This window comes from Oncorhynchus mykiss, chromosome 29 (assembly GCF_057628025.1).
Source record: "Oncorhynchus mykiss isolate SJ-2025 chromosome 29, ASM5762802v1, whole genome shotgun sequence".
NCBI lineage: Eukaryota > Metazoa > Chordata > Actinopteri > Salmoniformes > Salmonidae > Oncorhynchus > Oncorhynchus mykiss.
Window position 1 is genome coordinate 44,013,062 of NC_143050.1, and position 15,881 is coordinate 44,028,942.

At 44.5% G+C, this 15,881-nt stretch overlaps 10 non-coding genes across 10 annotated transcripts; all 10 read left to right on the forward strand.

Annotated features, from left to right (window-relative positions):
* The first annotated feature begins 23 nt into the window (after positions 1-23).
* trnad-guc (transfer RNA aspartic acid (anticodon GUC)) lies at positions 24-95 on the forward strand. The gene has a single exon. It is a non-coding gene; the product is annotated as a tRNA-Asp (tRNA).
* A 705-nt stretch (positions 96-800) lies between these two features.
* Positions 801-872, forward strand: trnad-guc (transfer RNA aspartic acid (anticodon GUC)). Its single transcript has one exon. It is a non-coding gene; the product is annotated as a tRNA-Asp (tRNA).
* Positions 873-1,577: 705 nt separating this feature from the next.
* Positions 1,578-1,649, forward strand: trnad-guc (transfer RNA aspartic acid (anticodon GUC)). Its single transcript has one exon. It is a non-coding gene; the product is annotated as a tRNA-Asp (tRNA).
* A 705-nt stretch (positions 1,650-2,354) lies between these two features.
* trnad-guc (transfer RNA aspartic acid (anticodon GUC)) lies at positions 2,355-2,426 on the forward strand. Its single transcript has one exon. It is a non-coding gene; the product is annotated as a tRNA-Asp (tRNA).
* A 4,594-nt stretch (positions 2,427-7,020) lies between these two features.
* trnad-guc (transfer RNA aspartic acid (anticodon GUC)) lies at positions 7,021-7,092 on the forward strand. The gene has a single exon. It is a non-coding gene; the product is annotated as a tRNA-Asp (tRNA).
* Positions 7,093-10,134: 3,042 nt separating this feature from the next.
* On the forward strand, positions 10,135-10,206 carry trnad-guc (transfer RNA aspartic acid (anticodon GUC)). The gene has a single exon. It is a non-coding gene; the product is annotated as a tRNA-Asp (tRNA).
* Positions 10,207-10,913: 707 nt separating this feature from the next.
* trnad-guc (transfer RNA aspartic acid (anticodon GUC)) lies at positions 10,914-10,985 on the forward strand. Its single transcript has one exon. It is a non-coding gene; the product is annotated as a tRNA-Asp (tRNA).
* Positions 10,986-11,692: 707 nt separating this feature from the next.
* On the forward strand, positions 11,693-11,764 carry trnad-guc (transfer RNA aspartic acid (anticodon GUC)). Its single transcript has one exon. It is a non-coding gene; the product is annotated as a tRNA-Asp (tRNA).
* A 3,042-nt stretch (positions 11,765-14,806) lies between these two features.
* Positions 14,807-14,878, forward strand: trnad-guc (transfer RNA aspartic acid (anticodon GUC)). The gene has a single exon. It is a non-coding gene; the product is annotated as a tRNA-Asp (tRNA).
* A 705-nt stretch (positions 14,879-15,583) lies between these two features.
* trnad-guc (transfer RNA aspartic acid (anticodon GUC)) lies at positions 15,584-15,655 on the forward strand. The gene has a single exon. It is a non-coding gene; the product is annotated as a tRNA-Asp (tRNA).
* Positions 15,656-15,881: the final 226 nt, after the last annotated feature.

Consider the following 15,881-nt stretch of genomic DNA (forward strand, 5'->3'; position numbering starts at 1 on the left):
TTTCAAACGTCCACCACACCAGCTCCTCGTTAGTATAGTGGTGAGTATCCCCGCCTGTCACGCGGGAGACCGGGGTTCAATTCCCCGACGGGGAGAAAGGACTGCTTTTTTTTTAGGGTGAACAATGTAGCTGAGCCCACTATGCGAAAAATATGCTTGGAGATAAAGCTTTATGATACGATTTCCAGCATTATCTCAGTATTCCAAGGCATTGGTTGTTCAGTGGTAGAATTCTCGCCTGCCACGCGGGAGGCCTGGGTTCGATTCCCGGCCAATGCAGGATGTTTTGAACATGTAATTTCGAGAAACCCCTGAGGAAGAAATCTGTGCTCGATTGCCAGGCCAACAGAAATCTCAACTCTCTTGAAAAATCTGACTTTGCTTTCATTTTCAGTTTGGACATTTACTCATTCTCAGAAGACTTTGATGAATCCATTGTAGATGTCCAGTGTGTGAGGTGATTTACTTTGTGCAAGGCTTTAGTTGTTAAATGGGAAACGAGTAACCAACTAGTCATCGACAACTGTCTTGAGTTTGGCATTTGTGACAATGTCCTGGGACATCCCACAAACGCGTCACCTTCTAACTACGAGTGTGTGGCCTGTGAGTGGTATAGAGCGAAATCGATTACATGTACGTTTTCGTGAGAGTCCCAGCTTTCCATAGAGGGGTCACAGTAGTTTCTAGCTCTAACCATTCAGTCTATACAGATGTTTTTGTTAGAAGTGTTAAAGCCCAACACTACAAACGTATAGTTAGTACCAATGCTCCACGTTTTTTCAAACGTCCACCACACCAGCTCCTCGTTAGTATAGTGGTGAGTATCCCCGCCTGTCACGCGGGAGACCGGGGTTCAATTCCCCGACGGGGAGAAAGGACTGCTTTTTTTTTAGGGTGAACAATGTAGCTGAGCCCACTATGCGAAAAATATGCTTGGAGATAAAGCTTTATGATACGATTTCCAGCATTATCTCAGTATTCCAAGGCATTGGTTGTTCAGTGGTAGAATTCTCGCCTGCCACGCGGGAGGCCTGGGTTCGATTCCCGGCCAATGCAGGATGTTTTGAACATGTAATTTCGAGAAACCCCTGAGGAAGAAATCTGTGCTCGATTGCCAGGCCAACAGAAATCTCAACTCTCTTGAAAAATCTGACTTTGCTTTCATTTTCAGTTTGGACATTTACTCATTCTCAGAAGACTTTGATGAATCCATTGTAGATGTCCAGTGTGTGAGGTGATTTACTTTGTGCAAGGCTTTAGTTGTTAAATGGGAAACGAGTAACCAACTAGTCATCGACAACTGTCTTGAGTTTGGCATTTGTGACAATGTCCTGGGACATCCCACAAACGCGTCACCTTCTAACTACGAGTGTGTGGCCTGTGATTGGTATAGAGCGAAATCGATTACATGTACGTTTTCGTGAGAGTCCCAGCTTTCCATAGAGGGGTCACAGTAGTTTCTAGCTCTAACCATTCAGTCTATACAGATGTTTTTGTTAGAAGTGTTAAAGCCCAACACTGCAAACGTATAGTTAGTACCAATGCTCCACGTTTTTTCAAACGTCCACCACACCAGCTCCTCGTTAGTATAGTGGTGAGTATCCCCGCCTGTCACGCGGGAGACCGGGGTTCAATTCCCCGACGGGGAAAAAGGACTGCTTTTTTTTTAGGGTGAACAATGTAGCTGAGCCCACTATGCGAAAAATATGCTTGGAGATAAAGCTTTATGATACGATTTCCAGCATTATCTCAGTATTCCAAGGCATTGGTTGTTCAGTGGTAGAATTCTCGCCTGCCACGCGGGAGGCCTGGGTTCGATTCCCGGCCAATGCAGGATGTTTTGAACATGTAATTTCGAGAAACCCCTGAGGAAGAAATCTGTGCTCGATTGCCAGGCCAACAGAAATCTCAACTCTCTTGAAAAATCTGACTTTGCTTTCATTTTCAGTTTGGACATTTACTCATTCTCAGAAGACTTTGATGAATCCATTGTAGATGTCCAGTGTGTGAGGTGATTTACTTTGTGCAAGGCTTTAGTTGTTAAATGGGAAACGAGTAACCAACTAGTCATCGACAACTGTCTTGAGTTTGGCATTTGTGACAATGTCCTGGGACATCCCACAAACGCGTCACCTTCTAACTACGAGTGTGTGGCCTGTGAGTGGTATAGAGCGAAATCGATTACATGTACGTTTTCGTGAGAGTCCCAGCTTTCCATAGAGGGGTCACAGTAGTTTCTAGCTCTAACCATTCAGTCTATACAGATGTTTTTGTTAGAAGTGTTAAAGCCCAACACTGCAAACGTATAGTTAGTACCAATGCTCCACGTTTTTTCAAACGTCCACCACACCAGCTCCTCGTTAGTATAGTGGTGAGTATCCCCGCCTGTCACGCGGGAGACCGGGGTTCAATTCCCCGACGGGGAGAAAGGACTGCTTTTTTTTTAGGGTGAACAATGTAGCTGAGCCCACTATGCGAAAAATATGCTTGGAGATAAAGCTTTATGATACGATTTCCAGCATTATCTCAGTATTCCAAGGCATTGGTTGTTCAGTGGTAGAATTCTCGCCTGCCACGCGGGAGGCCTGGGTTCGATTCCCGGCCAATGCAGGATGTTTTGAACATGTAATTTCGAGAAACCCCTGAGGAAGAAATCTGTGCTCGATTGCCAGGCCAACAGAAATCTCAACTCTCTTGAAAAATCTGACTTTGCTTTCATTTTCAGTTTGGACATTTACTCATTCTCAGAAGACTTTGATGAATCCATTGTAGATGTCCAGTGTGTGAGGTGATTTACTTTGTGCAAGGCTTTAGTTGTTAAATGGGAAACGAGTAACCAACTAGTCATCGACAACTGTCTTGAGTTTGGCATTTGTGACAATGTCCTGGGACATCCCACAAACACGTCACCTTCTAACTACGAGTGTGTGGCCTGTGAGTGGTATAGAGCGAAATCGATTACATGTACGTTTTCGTGAGAGTCCCAGCTTTCCATAGAGGGGTCACAGTAGTTTCTAGCTCTAACCATTCAGTCTATACAGATGTTTTTGTTAGAAGTGTTAAAGCCCAACACTGCAAACGTATAGTTAGTACCAATGCTCCACGTTTTTTCAAACGTCCACCACACCAGCTCCTCGTTAGTATAGTGGTGAGTATCCCCACCTGTCACGCGGGAGACCGGGGTTCAATTCCCCGATGGGGAGAAAGGACTGCTTTTTTTTTAGGGTGAACAATGTAGCTGAGCCCACTATGCGAAAAATATGCTTGGAGATAAAGCTTTATGATACGATTTCCAGCATTATCTCAGTATTCCAAGGCATTGGTTGTTCAGTGGTAGAATTCTCGCCTGCCACGCGGGAGGCCTGGGTTCGATTCCCGGCCAATGCAGGATGTTTTGAACATGTAATTTCGAGAAACCCCTGAGGAAGAAATCTGTGCTCGATTGCCAGGCCAACAGAAATCTCAACTCTCTTGAAAAATCTGACTTTGCTTTCATTTTCAGTTTGGACATTTACTCATTCTCAGAAGACTTTGATGAATCCATTGTAGATGTCCAGTGTGTGAGGTGATTTACTTTGTGCAAGGCTTTAGTTGTTAAATGGGAAACGAGTAACCAACTAGTCATCGACAACTGTCTTGAGTTTGGCATTTGTGACAATGTCCTGGGACATCCCACAAACGCGTCACCTTCTAACTACGAGTGTGTGGCCTGTGAGTGGTATAGAGCGAAATCGATTACATGTACGTTTTCGTGAGAGTCCCAGCTTTCCATAGAGGGGTCACAGTAGTTTCTAGCTCTAACCATTCAGTCTATACAGATGTTTTTGTTAGAAGTGTTAAAGCCCAACACTGCAAACGTATAGTTAGTACCAATGCTCCACGTTTTTTCAAACGTCCACCACACCAGCTCCTCGTTAGTATAGTGGTGAGTATCCCCACCTGTCACGCGGGAGACCGGGGTTCAATTCCCCGATGGGGAGAAAGGACTGCTTTTTTTTTAGGGTGAACAATGTAGCTGAGCCCACTATGCGAAAAATATGCTTGGAGATAAAGCTTTATGATACGATTTCCAGCATTATCTCAGTATTCCAAGGCATTGGTTGTTCAGTGGTAGAATTCTCGCCTGCCACGCGGGAGGCCTGGGTTCGATTCCCGGCCAATGCAGGATGTTTTGAACATGTAATTTCGAGAAACCCCTGAGGAAGAAATCTGTGCTCGATTGCCAGGCCAACAGAAATCTCAACTCTCTTGAAAAATCTGACTTTGCTTTCATTTTCAGTTTGGACATTTACTCATTCTCAGAAGACTTTGATGAATCCATTGTAGATGTCCAGTGTGTGAGGTGATTTACTTTGTGCAAGGCTTTAGTTGTTAAATGGGAAACGAGTAACCAACTAGTCATCGACAACTGTCTTGAGTTTGGCATTTGTGACAATGTCCTGGGACATCCCACAAACGCGTCACCTTCTAACTACGAGTGTGTGGCCTGTGAGTGGTATAGAGCGAAATCGATTACATGTACGTTTTCGTGAGAGTCCCAGCTTTCCATAGAGGGGTCACAGTAGTTTCTAGCTCTAACCATTCAGTCTATACAGATGTTTTTGTTAGAAGTGTTAAAGCCCAACACTGCAAACGTATAGTTAGTACCAATGCTCCACGTTTTTTCAAACGTCCACCACACCAGCTCCTCGTTAGTATAGTGGTGAGTATCCCCACCTGTCACGCGGGAGACCGGGGTTCAATTCCCCGATGGGGAGAAAGGACTGCTTTTTTTTTAGGGTGAACAATGTAGCTGAGCCCACTATGCGAAAAATATGCTTGGAGATAAAGCTTTATGATACGATTTCCAGCATTATCTCAGTATTCCAAGGCATTGGTTGTTCAGTGGTAGAATTCTCGCCTGCCACGCGGGAGTCCTGGGTTCGATTCCCGGCCAATGCAGGATGTTTTGAACATGTAATTTCGAGAAACCCCTGAGGAAGAAATCTGTGCTCGATTGCCAGGCCAACAGAAATCTCAACTCTCTTGAAAAATCTGACTTTGCTTTCATTTTCAGTTTGGACATTTACTCATTCTCAGAAGACTTTGATGAATCCATTGTAGATGTCCAGTGTGTGAGGTGATTTACTTTGTGCAAGGCTTTAGTTGTTAAATGGGAAACGAGTAACCAACTAGTCATCGACAACTGTCTTGAGTTTGGCATTTGTGACAATGTCCTGGGACATCCCACAAACGCGTCACCTTCTAACTACGAGTGTGTGGCCTGTGAGTGGTATAGAGCGAAATCGATTACATGTACGTTTTCGTGAGAGTCCCAGCTTTCCATAGAGGGGTCACAGTAGTTTCTAGCTCTAACCATTCAGTCTATACAGATGTTTTTGTTAGAAGTGTTAAAGCCCAACACTGCAAACGTATAGTTAGTACCAATGCTCCACGTTTTTTCAAACGTCCACCACACCAGCTCCTCGTTAGTATAGTGGTGAGTATCCCCACCTGTCACGCGGGAGACCGGGGTTCAATTCCCCGATGGGGAGAAAGGACTGCTTTTTTTTTAGGGTGAACAATGTAGCTGAGCCCACTATGCGAAAAATATGCTTGGAGATAAAGCTTTATGATACGATTTCCAGCATTATCTCAGTATTCCAAGGCATTGGTTGTTCAGTGGTAGAATTCTCGCCTGCCACGCGGGAGTCCTGGGTTCGATTCCCGGCCAATGCAGGATGTTTTGAACATGTAATTTCGAGAAACCCCTGAGGAAGAAATCTGTGCTCGATTGCCAGGCCAACAGAAATCTCAACTGACTCTTGAAAAATCTGACTTTGCTTTCATTTTCAGTTTGGACATTTACTCATTCTCAGAAGACTTTGATGAATCCATTGTAGATGTCCAGTGTGTGAGGTGATTTACTTTGTGCAAGGCTTTAGTTGTTAAATGGGAAACGAGTAACCAACTAGTCATCGTCAACTGTCTTGAGTTTGGCATTTGTGACAATGTCCTGGGACATCCCACAAACGCGTCACCTTCTAACTACGAGTGTGTGGCCTGTGAGTGGTATAGAGCGAAATCGATTACATGTACGTTTTCGTGAGAGTCCCAGCTTTCCATAGAGGGGTCACAGTAGTTTCTAGCTCTAACCATTCAGTCTATACAGATGTTTTTGTTAGAAGTGTTAAAGCCCAACACTGCAAACGTATAGTTAGTACCAATGCTCCACGTTTTTTCAAACGTCCACCACACCAGCTCCTCGTTAGTATAGTGGTGAGTATCCCCACCTGTCACGCGGGAGACCGGGGTTCAATTCCCCGATGGGGAGAAAGGACTGCTTTTTTTTTAGGGTGAACAATGTAGCTGAGCCCACTATGCGAAAAATATGCTTGGAGATAAAGCTTTATGATACGATTTCCAGCATTATCTCAGTATTCCAAGGCATTGGTTGTTCAGTGGTAGAATTCTCGCCTGCCACGCGGGAGTCCTGGGTTCGATTCCCGGCCAATGCAGGATGTTTTGAACATGTAATTTCGAGAAACCCCTGAGGAAGAAATCTGTGCTCGATTGCCAGGCCAACAGAAATCTCAACTGACTCTTGAAAAATCTGACTTTGCTTTCATTTTCAGTTTGGACATTTACTCATTCTCAGAAGACTTTGATGAATCCATTGTAGATGTCCAGTGTGTGAGGTGATTTACTTTGTGCAAGGCTTTAGTTGTTAAATGGGAAACGAGTAACCAACTAGTCATCGACAACTGTCTTGAGTTTGGCATTTGTGACAATGTCCTGGGACATCCCACAAACGCGTCACCTTCTAACTACGAGTGTGTGGCCTGTGAGTGGTATAGAGCGAAATCGATTACATGTACGTTTTCGTGAGAGTCCCAGCTTTCCATAGAGGGGTCACAGTAGTTTCTAGCTCTAACCATTCAGTCTATACAGATGTTTTTGTTAGAAGTGTTAAAGCCCAACACTGCAAACGTATAGTTAGTACCAATGCTCCACGTTTTTTCAAACGTCCACCACACCAGCTCCTCGTTAGTATAGTGGTGAGTATCCCCGCCTGTCACGCGGGAGACCGGGGTTCAATTCCCCGACGGGGAGAAAGGACTGCTTTTTTTTTAGGGTGAACAATGTAGCTGAGCCCACTATGCGAAAAATATGCTTGGAGATAAAGCTTTATGATACGATTTCCAGCATTATCTCAGTATTCCAAGGCATTGGTTGTTCAGTGGTAGAATTCTCGCCTGCCACGCGGGAGGCCTGGGTTCGATTCCCGGCCAATGCAGGATGTTTTGAACATGTAATTTCGAGAAACCCCTGAGGAAGAAATCTGTGCTCGATTGCCAGGCCAACAGAAATCTCAACTCTCTTGAAAAATCTGACTTTGCTTTCATTTTCAGTTTGGACATTTACTCATTCTCAGAAGACTTTGATGAATCCATTGTAGATGTCCAGTGTGTGAGGTGATTTACTTTGTGCAAGGCTTTAGTTGTTAAATGGGAAACGAGTAACCAACTAGTCATCGACAACTGTCTTGAGTTTGGCATTTGTGACAATGTCCTGGGACATCCCACAAACGCGTCACCTTCTAACTACGAGTGTGTGGCCTGTGAGTGGTATAGAGCGAAATCGATTACATGTACGTTTTCGTGAGAGTCCCAGCTTTCCATAGAGGGGTCACAGTAGTTTCTAGCTCTAACCATTCAGTCTATACAGATGTTTTTGTTAGAAGTGTTAAAGCCCAACACTGCAAACGTATAGTTAGTACCAATGCTCCACGTTTTTTCAAACGTCCACCACACCAGCTCCTCGTTAGTATAGTGGTGAGTATCCCCACCTGTCACGCGGGAGACCGGGGTTCAATTCCCCGATGGGGAGAAAGGACTGCTTTTTTTTTAGGGTGAACAATGTAGCTGAGCCCACTATGCGAAAAATATGCTTGGAGATAAAGCTTTATGATACGATTTCCAGCATTATCTCAGTATTCCAAGGCATTGGTTGTTCAGTGGTAGAATTCTCGCCTGCCACGCGGGAGTCCTGGGTTCGATTCCCGGCCAATGCAGGATGTTTTGAACATGTAATTTCGAGAAACCCCTGAGGAAGAAATCTGTGCTCGATTGCCAGGCCAACAGAAATCTCAACTGACTCTTGAAAAATCTGACTTTGCTTTCATTTTCAGTTTGGACATTTACTCATTCTCAGAAGACTTTGATGAATCCATTGTAGATGTCCAGTGTGTGAGGTGATTTACTTTGTGCAAGGCTTTAGTTGTTAAATGGGAAACGAGTAACCAACTAGTCATCGACAACTGTCTTGAGTTTGGCATTTGTGACAATGTCCTGGGACATCCCACAAACGCGTCACCTTCTAACTACGAGTGTGTGGCCTGTGAGTGGTATAGAGCGAAATCGATTACATGTACGTTTTCGTGAGAGTCCCAGCTTTCCATAGAGGGGTCACAGTAGTTTCTAGCTCTAACCATTCAGTCTATACAGATGTTTTTGTTAGAAGTGTTAAAGCCCAACACTGCAAACGTATAGTTAGTACCAATGCTCCACGTTTTTTCAAACGTCCACCACACCAGCTCCTCGTTAGTATAGTGGTGAGTATCCCCACCTGTCACGCGGGAGACCGGGGTTCAATTCCCCGATGGGGAGAAAGGACTGCTTTTTTTTTAGGGTGAACAATGTAGCTGAGCCCACTATGCGAAAAATATGCTTGGAGATAAAGCTTTATGATACGATTTCCAGCATTATCTCAGTATTCCAAGGCATTGGTTGTTCAGTGGTAGAATTCTCGCCTGCCACGCGGGAGTCCTGGGTTCGATTCCCGGCCAATGCAGGATGTTTTGAACATGTAATTTCGAGAAACCCCTGAGGAAGAAATCTGTGCTCGATTGCCAGGCCAACAGAAATCTCAACTGACTCTTGAAAAATCTGACTTTGCTTTCATTTTCAGTTTGGACATTTACTCATTCTCAGAAGACTTTGATGAATCCATTGTAGATGTCCAGTGTGTGAGGTGATTTACTTTGTGCAAGGCTTTAGTTGTTAAATGGGAAACGAGTAACCAACTAGTCATCGACAACTGTCTTGAGTTTGGCATTTGTGACAATGTCCTGGGACATCCCACAAACGCGTCACCTTCTAACTACGAGTGTGTGGCCTGTGAGTGGTATAGAGCGAAATCGATTACATGTACGTTTTCGTGAGAGTCCCAGCTTTCCATAGAGGGGTCACAGTAGTTTCTAGCTCTAACCATTCAGTCTATACAGATGTTTTTGTTAGAAGTGTTAAAGCCCAACACTGCAAACGTATAGTTAGTACCAATGCTCCACGTTTTTTCAAACGTCCACCACACCAGCTCCTCGTTAGTATAGTGGTGAGTATCCCCACCTGTCACGCGGGAGACCGGGGTTCAATTCCCCGATGGGGAGAAAGGACTGCTTTTTTTTTAGGGTGAACAATGTAGCTGAGCCCACTATGCGAAAAATATGCTTGGAGATAAAGCTTTATGATACGATTTCCAGCATTATCTCAGTATTCCAAGGCATTGGTTGTTCAGTGGTAGAATTCTCGCCTGCCACGCGGGAGTCCTGGGTTCGATTCCCGGCCAATGCAGGATGTTTTGAACATGTAATTTCGAGAAACCCCTGAGGAAGAAATCTGTGCTCGATTGCCAGGCCAACAGAAATCTCAACTGACTCTTGAAAAATCTGACTTTGCTTTCATTTTCAGTTTGGACATTTACTCATTCTCAGAAGACTTTGATGAATCCATTGTAGATGTCCAGTGTGTGAGGTGATTTACTTTGTGCAAGGCTTTAGTTGTTAAATGGGAAACGAGTAACCAACTAGTCATCGACAACTGTCTTGAGTTTGGCATTTGTGACAATGTCCTGGGACATCCCACAAACGCGTCACCTTCTAACTACGAGTGTGTGGCCTGTGAGTGGTATAGAGCGAAATCGATTACATGTACGTTTTCGTGAGAGTCCCAGCTTTCCATAGAGGGGTCACAGTAGTTTCTAGCTCTAACCATTCAGTCTATACAGATGTTTTTGTTAGAAGTGTTAAAGCCCAACACTGCAAACGTATAGTTAGTACCAATGCTCCACGTTTTTTCAAACGTCCACCACACCAGCTCCTCGTTAGTATAGTGGTGAGTATCCCCGCCTGTCACGCGGGAGACCGGGGTTCAATTCCCCGACGGGGAGAAAGGACTGCTTTTTTTTTAGGGTGAACAATGTAGCTGAGCCCACTATGCGAAAAATATGCTTGGAGATAAAGCTTTATGATACGATTTCCAGCATTATCTCAGTATTCCAAGGCATTGGTTGTTCAGTGGTAGAATTCTCGCCTGCCACGCGGGAGTCCTGGGTTCGATTCCCGGCCAATGCAGGATGTTTTGAACATGTAATTTCGAGAAACCCCTGAGGAAGAAATCTGTGCTCGATTGCCAGGCCAACAGAAATCTCAACTGACTCTTGAAAAATCTGACTTTGCTTTCATTTTCAGTTTGGACATTTACTCATTCTCAGAAGACTTTGATGAATCCATTGTAGATGTCCAGTGTGTGAGGTGATTTACTTTGTGCAAGGCTTTAGTTGTTAAATGGGAAACGAGTAACCAACTAGTCATCGACAACTGTCTTGAGTTTGGCATTTGTGACAATGTCCTGGGACATCCCACAAACGCGTCACCTTCTAACTACGAGTGTGTGGCCTGTGAGTGGTATAGAGCGAAATCGATTACATGTACGTTTTCGTGAGAGTCCCAGCTTTCCATAGAGGGGTCACAGTAGTTTCTAGCTCTAACCATTCAGTCTATACAGATGTTTTTGTTAGAAGTGTTAAAGCCCAACACTGCAAACGTATAGTTAGTACCAATGCTCCACGTTTTTTCAAACGTCCACCACACCAGCTCCTCGTTAGTATAGTGGTGAGTATCCCCGCCTGTCACGCGGGAGACCGGGGTTCAATTCCCCGACGGGGAGAAAGGACTGCTTTTTTTTTAGGGTGAACAATGTAGCTGAGCCCACTATGCGAAAAATATGCTTGGAGATAAAGCTTTATGATACGATTTCCAGCATTATCTCAGTATTCCAAGGCATTGGTTGTTCAGTGGTAGAATTCTCGCCTGCCACGCGGGAGTCCTGGGTTCGATTCCCGGCCAATGCAGGATGTTTTGAACATGTAATTTCGAGAAACCCCTGAGGAAGAAATCTGTGCTCGATTGCCAGGCCAACAGAAATCTCAACTGACTCTTGAAAAATCTGACTTTGCTTTCATTTTCAGTTTGGACATTTACTCATTCTCAGAAGACTTTGATGAATCCATTGTAGATGTCCAGTGTGTGAGGTGATTTACTTTGTGCAAGGCTTTAGTTGTTAAATGGGAAACGAGTAACCAACTAGTCATCGACAACTGTCTTGAGTTTGGCATTTGTGACAATGTCCTGGGACATCCCACAAACGCGTCACCTTCTAACTACGAGTGTGTGGCCTGTGAGTGGTATAGAGCGAAATCGATTACATGTACGTTTTCGTGAGAGTCCCAGCTTTCCATAGAGGGGTCACAGTAGTTTCTAGCTCTAACCATTCAGTCTATACAGATGTTTTTGTTAGAAGTGTTAAAGCCCAACACTGCAAACGTATAGTTAGTACCAATGCTCCACGTTTTTTCAAACGTCCACCACACCAGCTCCTCGTTAGTATAGTGGTGAGTATCCCCGCCTGTCACGCGGGAGACCGGGGTTCAATTCCCCGACGGGGAGAAAGGACTGCTTTTTTTTTAGGGTGAACAATGTAGCTGAGCCCACTATGCGAAAAATATGCTTGGAGATAAAGCTTTATGATACGATTTCCAGCATTATCTCAGTATTCCAAGGCATTGGTTGTTCAGTGGTAGAATTCTCGCCTGCCACGCGGGAGGCCTGGGTTCGATTCCCGGCCAATGCAGGATGTTTTGAACATGTAATTTCGAGAAACCCCTGAGGAAGAAATCTGTGCTCGATTGCCAGGCCAACAGAAATCTCAACTCTCTTGAAAAATCTGACTTTGCTTTCATTTTCAGTTTGGACATTTACTCATTCTCAGAAGACTTTGATGAATCCATTGTAGATGTCCAGTGTGTGAGGTGATTTACTTTGTGCAAGGCTTTAGTTGTTAAATGGGAAACGAGTAACCAACTAGTCATCGACAACTGTCTTGAGTTTGGCATTTGTGACAATGTCCTGGGACATCCCACAAACGCATCACCTTCTAACTACGAGTGTGTGGCCTGTGAGTGGTATAGAGCGAAATCGATTACATGTACGTTTTCGTGAGAGTCCCAGCTTTCCATAGAGGGGTCACAGTAGTTTCTAGCTCTAACCATTCAGTCTATACAGATGTTTTTGTTAGAAGTGTTAAAGCCCAACACTGCAAACGTATAGTTAGTACCAATGCTCCACGTTTTTTCAAACGTCCACCACACCAGCTCCTCGTTAGTATAGTGGTGAGTATCCCCACCTGTCACGCGGGAGACCGGGGTTCAATTCCCCGATGGGGAGAAAGGACTGCTTTTTTTTTAGGGTGAACAATGTAGCTGAGCCCACTATGCGAAAAATATGCTTGGAGATAAAGCTTTATGATACGATTTCCAGCATTATCTCAGTATTCCAAGGCATTGGTTGTTCAGTGGTAGAATTCTCGCCTGCCACGCGGGAGTCCTGGGTTCGATTCCCGGCCAATGCAGGATGTTTTGAACATGTAATTTCGAGAAACCCCTGAGGAAGAAATCTGTGCTCGATTGCCAGGCCAACAGAAATCTCAACTGACTCTTGAAAAATCTGACTTTGCTTTCATTTTCAGTTTGGACATTTACTCATTCTCAGAAGACTTTGATGAATCCATTGTAGATGTCCAGTGTGTGAGGTGATTTACTTTGTGCAAGGCTTTAGTTGTTAAATGGGAAACGAGTAACCAACTAGTCATCGACAACTGTCTTGAGTTTGGCATTTGTGACAATGTCCTGGGACATCCCACAAACGCGTCACCTTCTAACTACGAGTGTGTGGCCTATGAGTGGTATAGAGCGAAATCGATTACATGTACGTTTTCGTGAGAGTCCCAGATTTCCATAGAGGGGTCACAGTAGTTTCTAGCTCTAACCATTCAGTCTATACAGATGTTTTTGTTAGAAGTGTTAAAGCCCAACACTGCAAACGTATAGTTAGTACCAATGCTCCACGTTTTTTCAAACGTCCACCACACCAGCTCCTCGTTAGTATAGTGGTGAGTATCCCCACCTGTCACGCGGGAGACCGGGGTTCAATTCCCCGATGGGGAGAAAGGACTGCTTTTTTTTTAGGGTGAACAATGTAGCTGAGCCCACTATGCGAAAAATATGCTTGGAGATAAAGCTTTATGATACGATTTCCAGCATTATCTCAGTATTCCAAGGCATTGGTTGTTCAGTGGTAGAATTCTCGCCTGCCACGCGGGAGTCCTGGGTTCGATTCCCGGCCAATGCAGGATGTTTTGAACATGTAATTTCGAGAAACCCCTGAGGAAGAAATCTGTGCTCGATTGCCAGGCCAACAGAAATCTCAACTGACTCTTGAAAAATCTGACTTTGCTTTCATTTTCAGTTTGGACATTTACTCATTCTCAGAAGACTTTGATGAATCCATTGTAGATGTCCAGTGTGTGAGGTGATTTACTTTGTGCAAGGCTTTAGTTGTTAAATGGGAAACGAGTAACCAACTAGTCATCGACAACTGTCTTGAGTTTGGCATTTGTGACAATGTCCTGGGACATCCCACAAACGCGTCACCTTCTAACTACGAGTGTGTGGCCTGTGAGTGGTATAGAGCGAAATCGATTACATGTACGTTTTCGTGAGAGTCCCAGCTTTCCATAGAGGGGTCACAGTAGTTTCTAGCTCTAACCATTCAGTCTATACAGATGTTTTTGTTAGAAGTGTTAAAGCCCAACACTGCAAACGTATAGTTAGTACCAATGCTCCACGTTTTTTCAAACGTCCACCACACCAGCTCCTCGTTAGTATAGTGGTGAGTATCCCCACCTGTCACGCGGGAGACCGGGGTTCAATTCCCCGATGGGGAGAAAGGACTGCTTTTTTTTTAGGGTGAACAATGTAGCTGAGCCCACTATGCGAAAAATATGCTTGGAGATAAAGCTTTATGATACGATTTCCAGCATTATCTCAGTATTCCAAGGCATTGGTTGTTCAGTGGTAGAATTCTCGCCTGCCACGCGGGAGTCCTGGGTTCGATTCCCGGCCAATGCAGGATGTTTTGAACATGTAATTTCGAGAAACCCCTGAGGAAGAAATCTGTGCTCGATTGCCAGGCCAACAGAAATCTCAACTGACTCTTGAAAAATCTGACTTTGCTTTCATTTTCAGTTTGGACATTTACTCATTCTCAGAAGACTTTGATGAATCCATTGTAGATGTCCAGTGTGTGAGGTGATTTACTTTGTGCAAGGCTTTAGTTGTTAAATGGGAAACGAGTAACCAACTAGTCATCGACAACTGTCTTGAGTTTGGCATTTGTGACAATGTCCTGGGACATCCCACAAACGCGTCACCTTCTAACTACGAGTGTGTGGCCTGTGAGTGGTATAGAGCGAAATCGATTACATGTACGTTTTCGTGAGAGTCCCAGCTTTCCATAGAGGGGTCACAGTAGTTTCTAGCTCTAACCATTCAGTCTATACAGATGTTTTTGTTAGAAGTGTTAAAGCCCAACACTGCAAACGTATAGTTAGTACCAATGCTCCACGTTTTTTCAAACGTCCACCACACCAGCTCCTCGTTAGTATAGTGGTGAGTATCCCCGCCTGTCACGCGGGAGACCGGGGTTCAATTCCCCGACGGGGAGAAAGGACTGCTTTTTTTTTAGGGTGAACAATGTAGCTGAGCCCACTATGCGAAAAATATGCTTGGAGATAAAGCTTTATGATACGATTTCCAGCATTATCTCAGTATTCCAAGGCATTGGTTGTTCAGTGGTAGAATTCTCGCCTGCCACGCGGGAGGCCTGGGTTCGATTCCCGGCCAATGCAGGATGTTTTGAACATGTAATTTCGAGAAACCCCTGAGGAAGAAATCTGTGCTCGATTGCCAGGCCAACAGAAATCTCAACTCTCTTGAAAAATCTGACTTTGCTTTCATTTTCAGTTTGGACATTTACTCATTCTCAGAAGACTTTGATGAATCCATTGTAGATGTCCAGTGTGTGAGGTGATTTACTTTGTGCAAGGCTTTAGTTGTTAAATGGGAAACGAGTAACCAACTAGTCATCGACAACTGTCTTGAGTTTGGCATTTGTGACAATGTCCTGGGACATCCCACAAACGCGTCACCTTCTAACTACGAGTGTGTGGCCTGTGAGTGGTATAGAGCGAAATCGATTACATGTACGTTTTCGTGAGAGTCCCAGCTTTCCATAGAGGGGTCACAGTAGTTTCTAGCTCTAACCATTCAGTCTATACAGATGTTTTTGTTAGAAGTGTTAAAGCCCAACACTGCAAACGTATAGTTAGTACCAATGCTCCACGTTTTTTCAAACGTCCACCACACCAGCTCCTCGTTAGTATAGTGGTGAGTATCCCCGCCTGTCACGCGGGAGACCGGGGTTCAATTCCCCGACGGGGAGAAAGGACTGCTTTTTTTTTAGGGTGAACAATGTAGCTGAGCCCACTATGCGAAAAATATGCTTGGAGATAAAGCTTTATGATACGATTTCCAGCATTATCTCAGTATTCCAAGGCATTGGTTGTTCAGTGGTAGAATTCTCGCCTGCCACGCGGGAGGCCTGGGTTCGATTCCCGGCCAATGCAGGATGTTTTGAACATGTAATTTCGAGAAACCCCTGAGGAAGA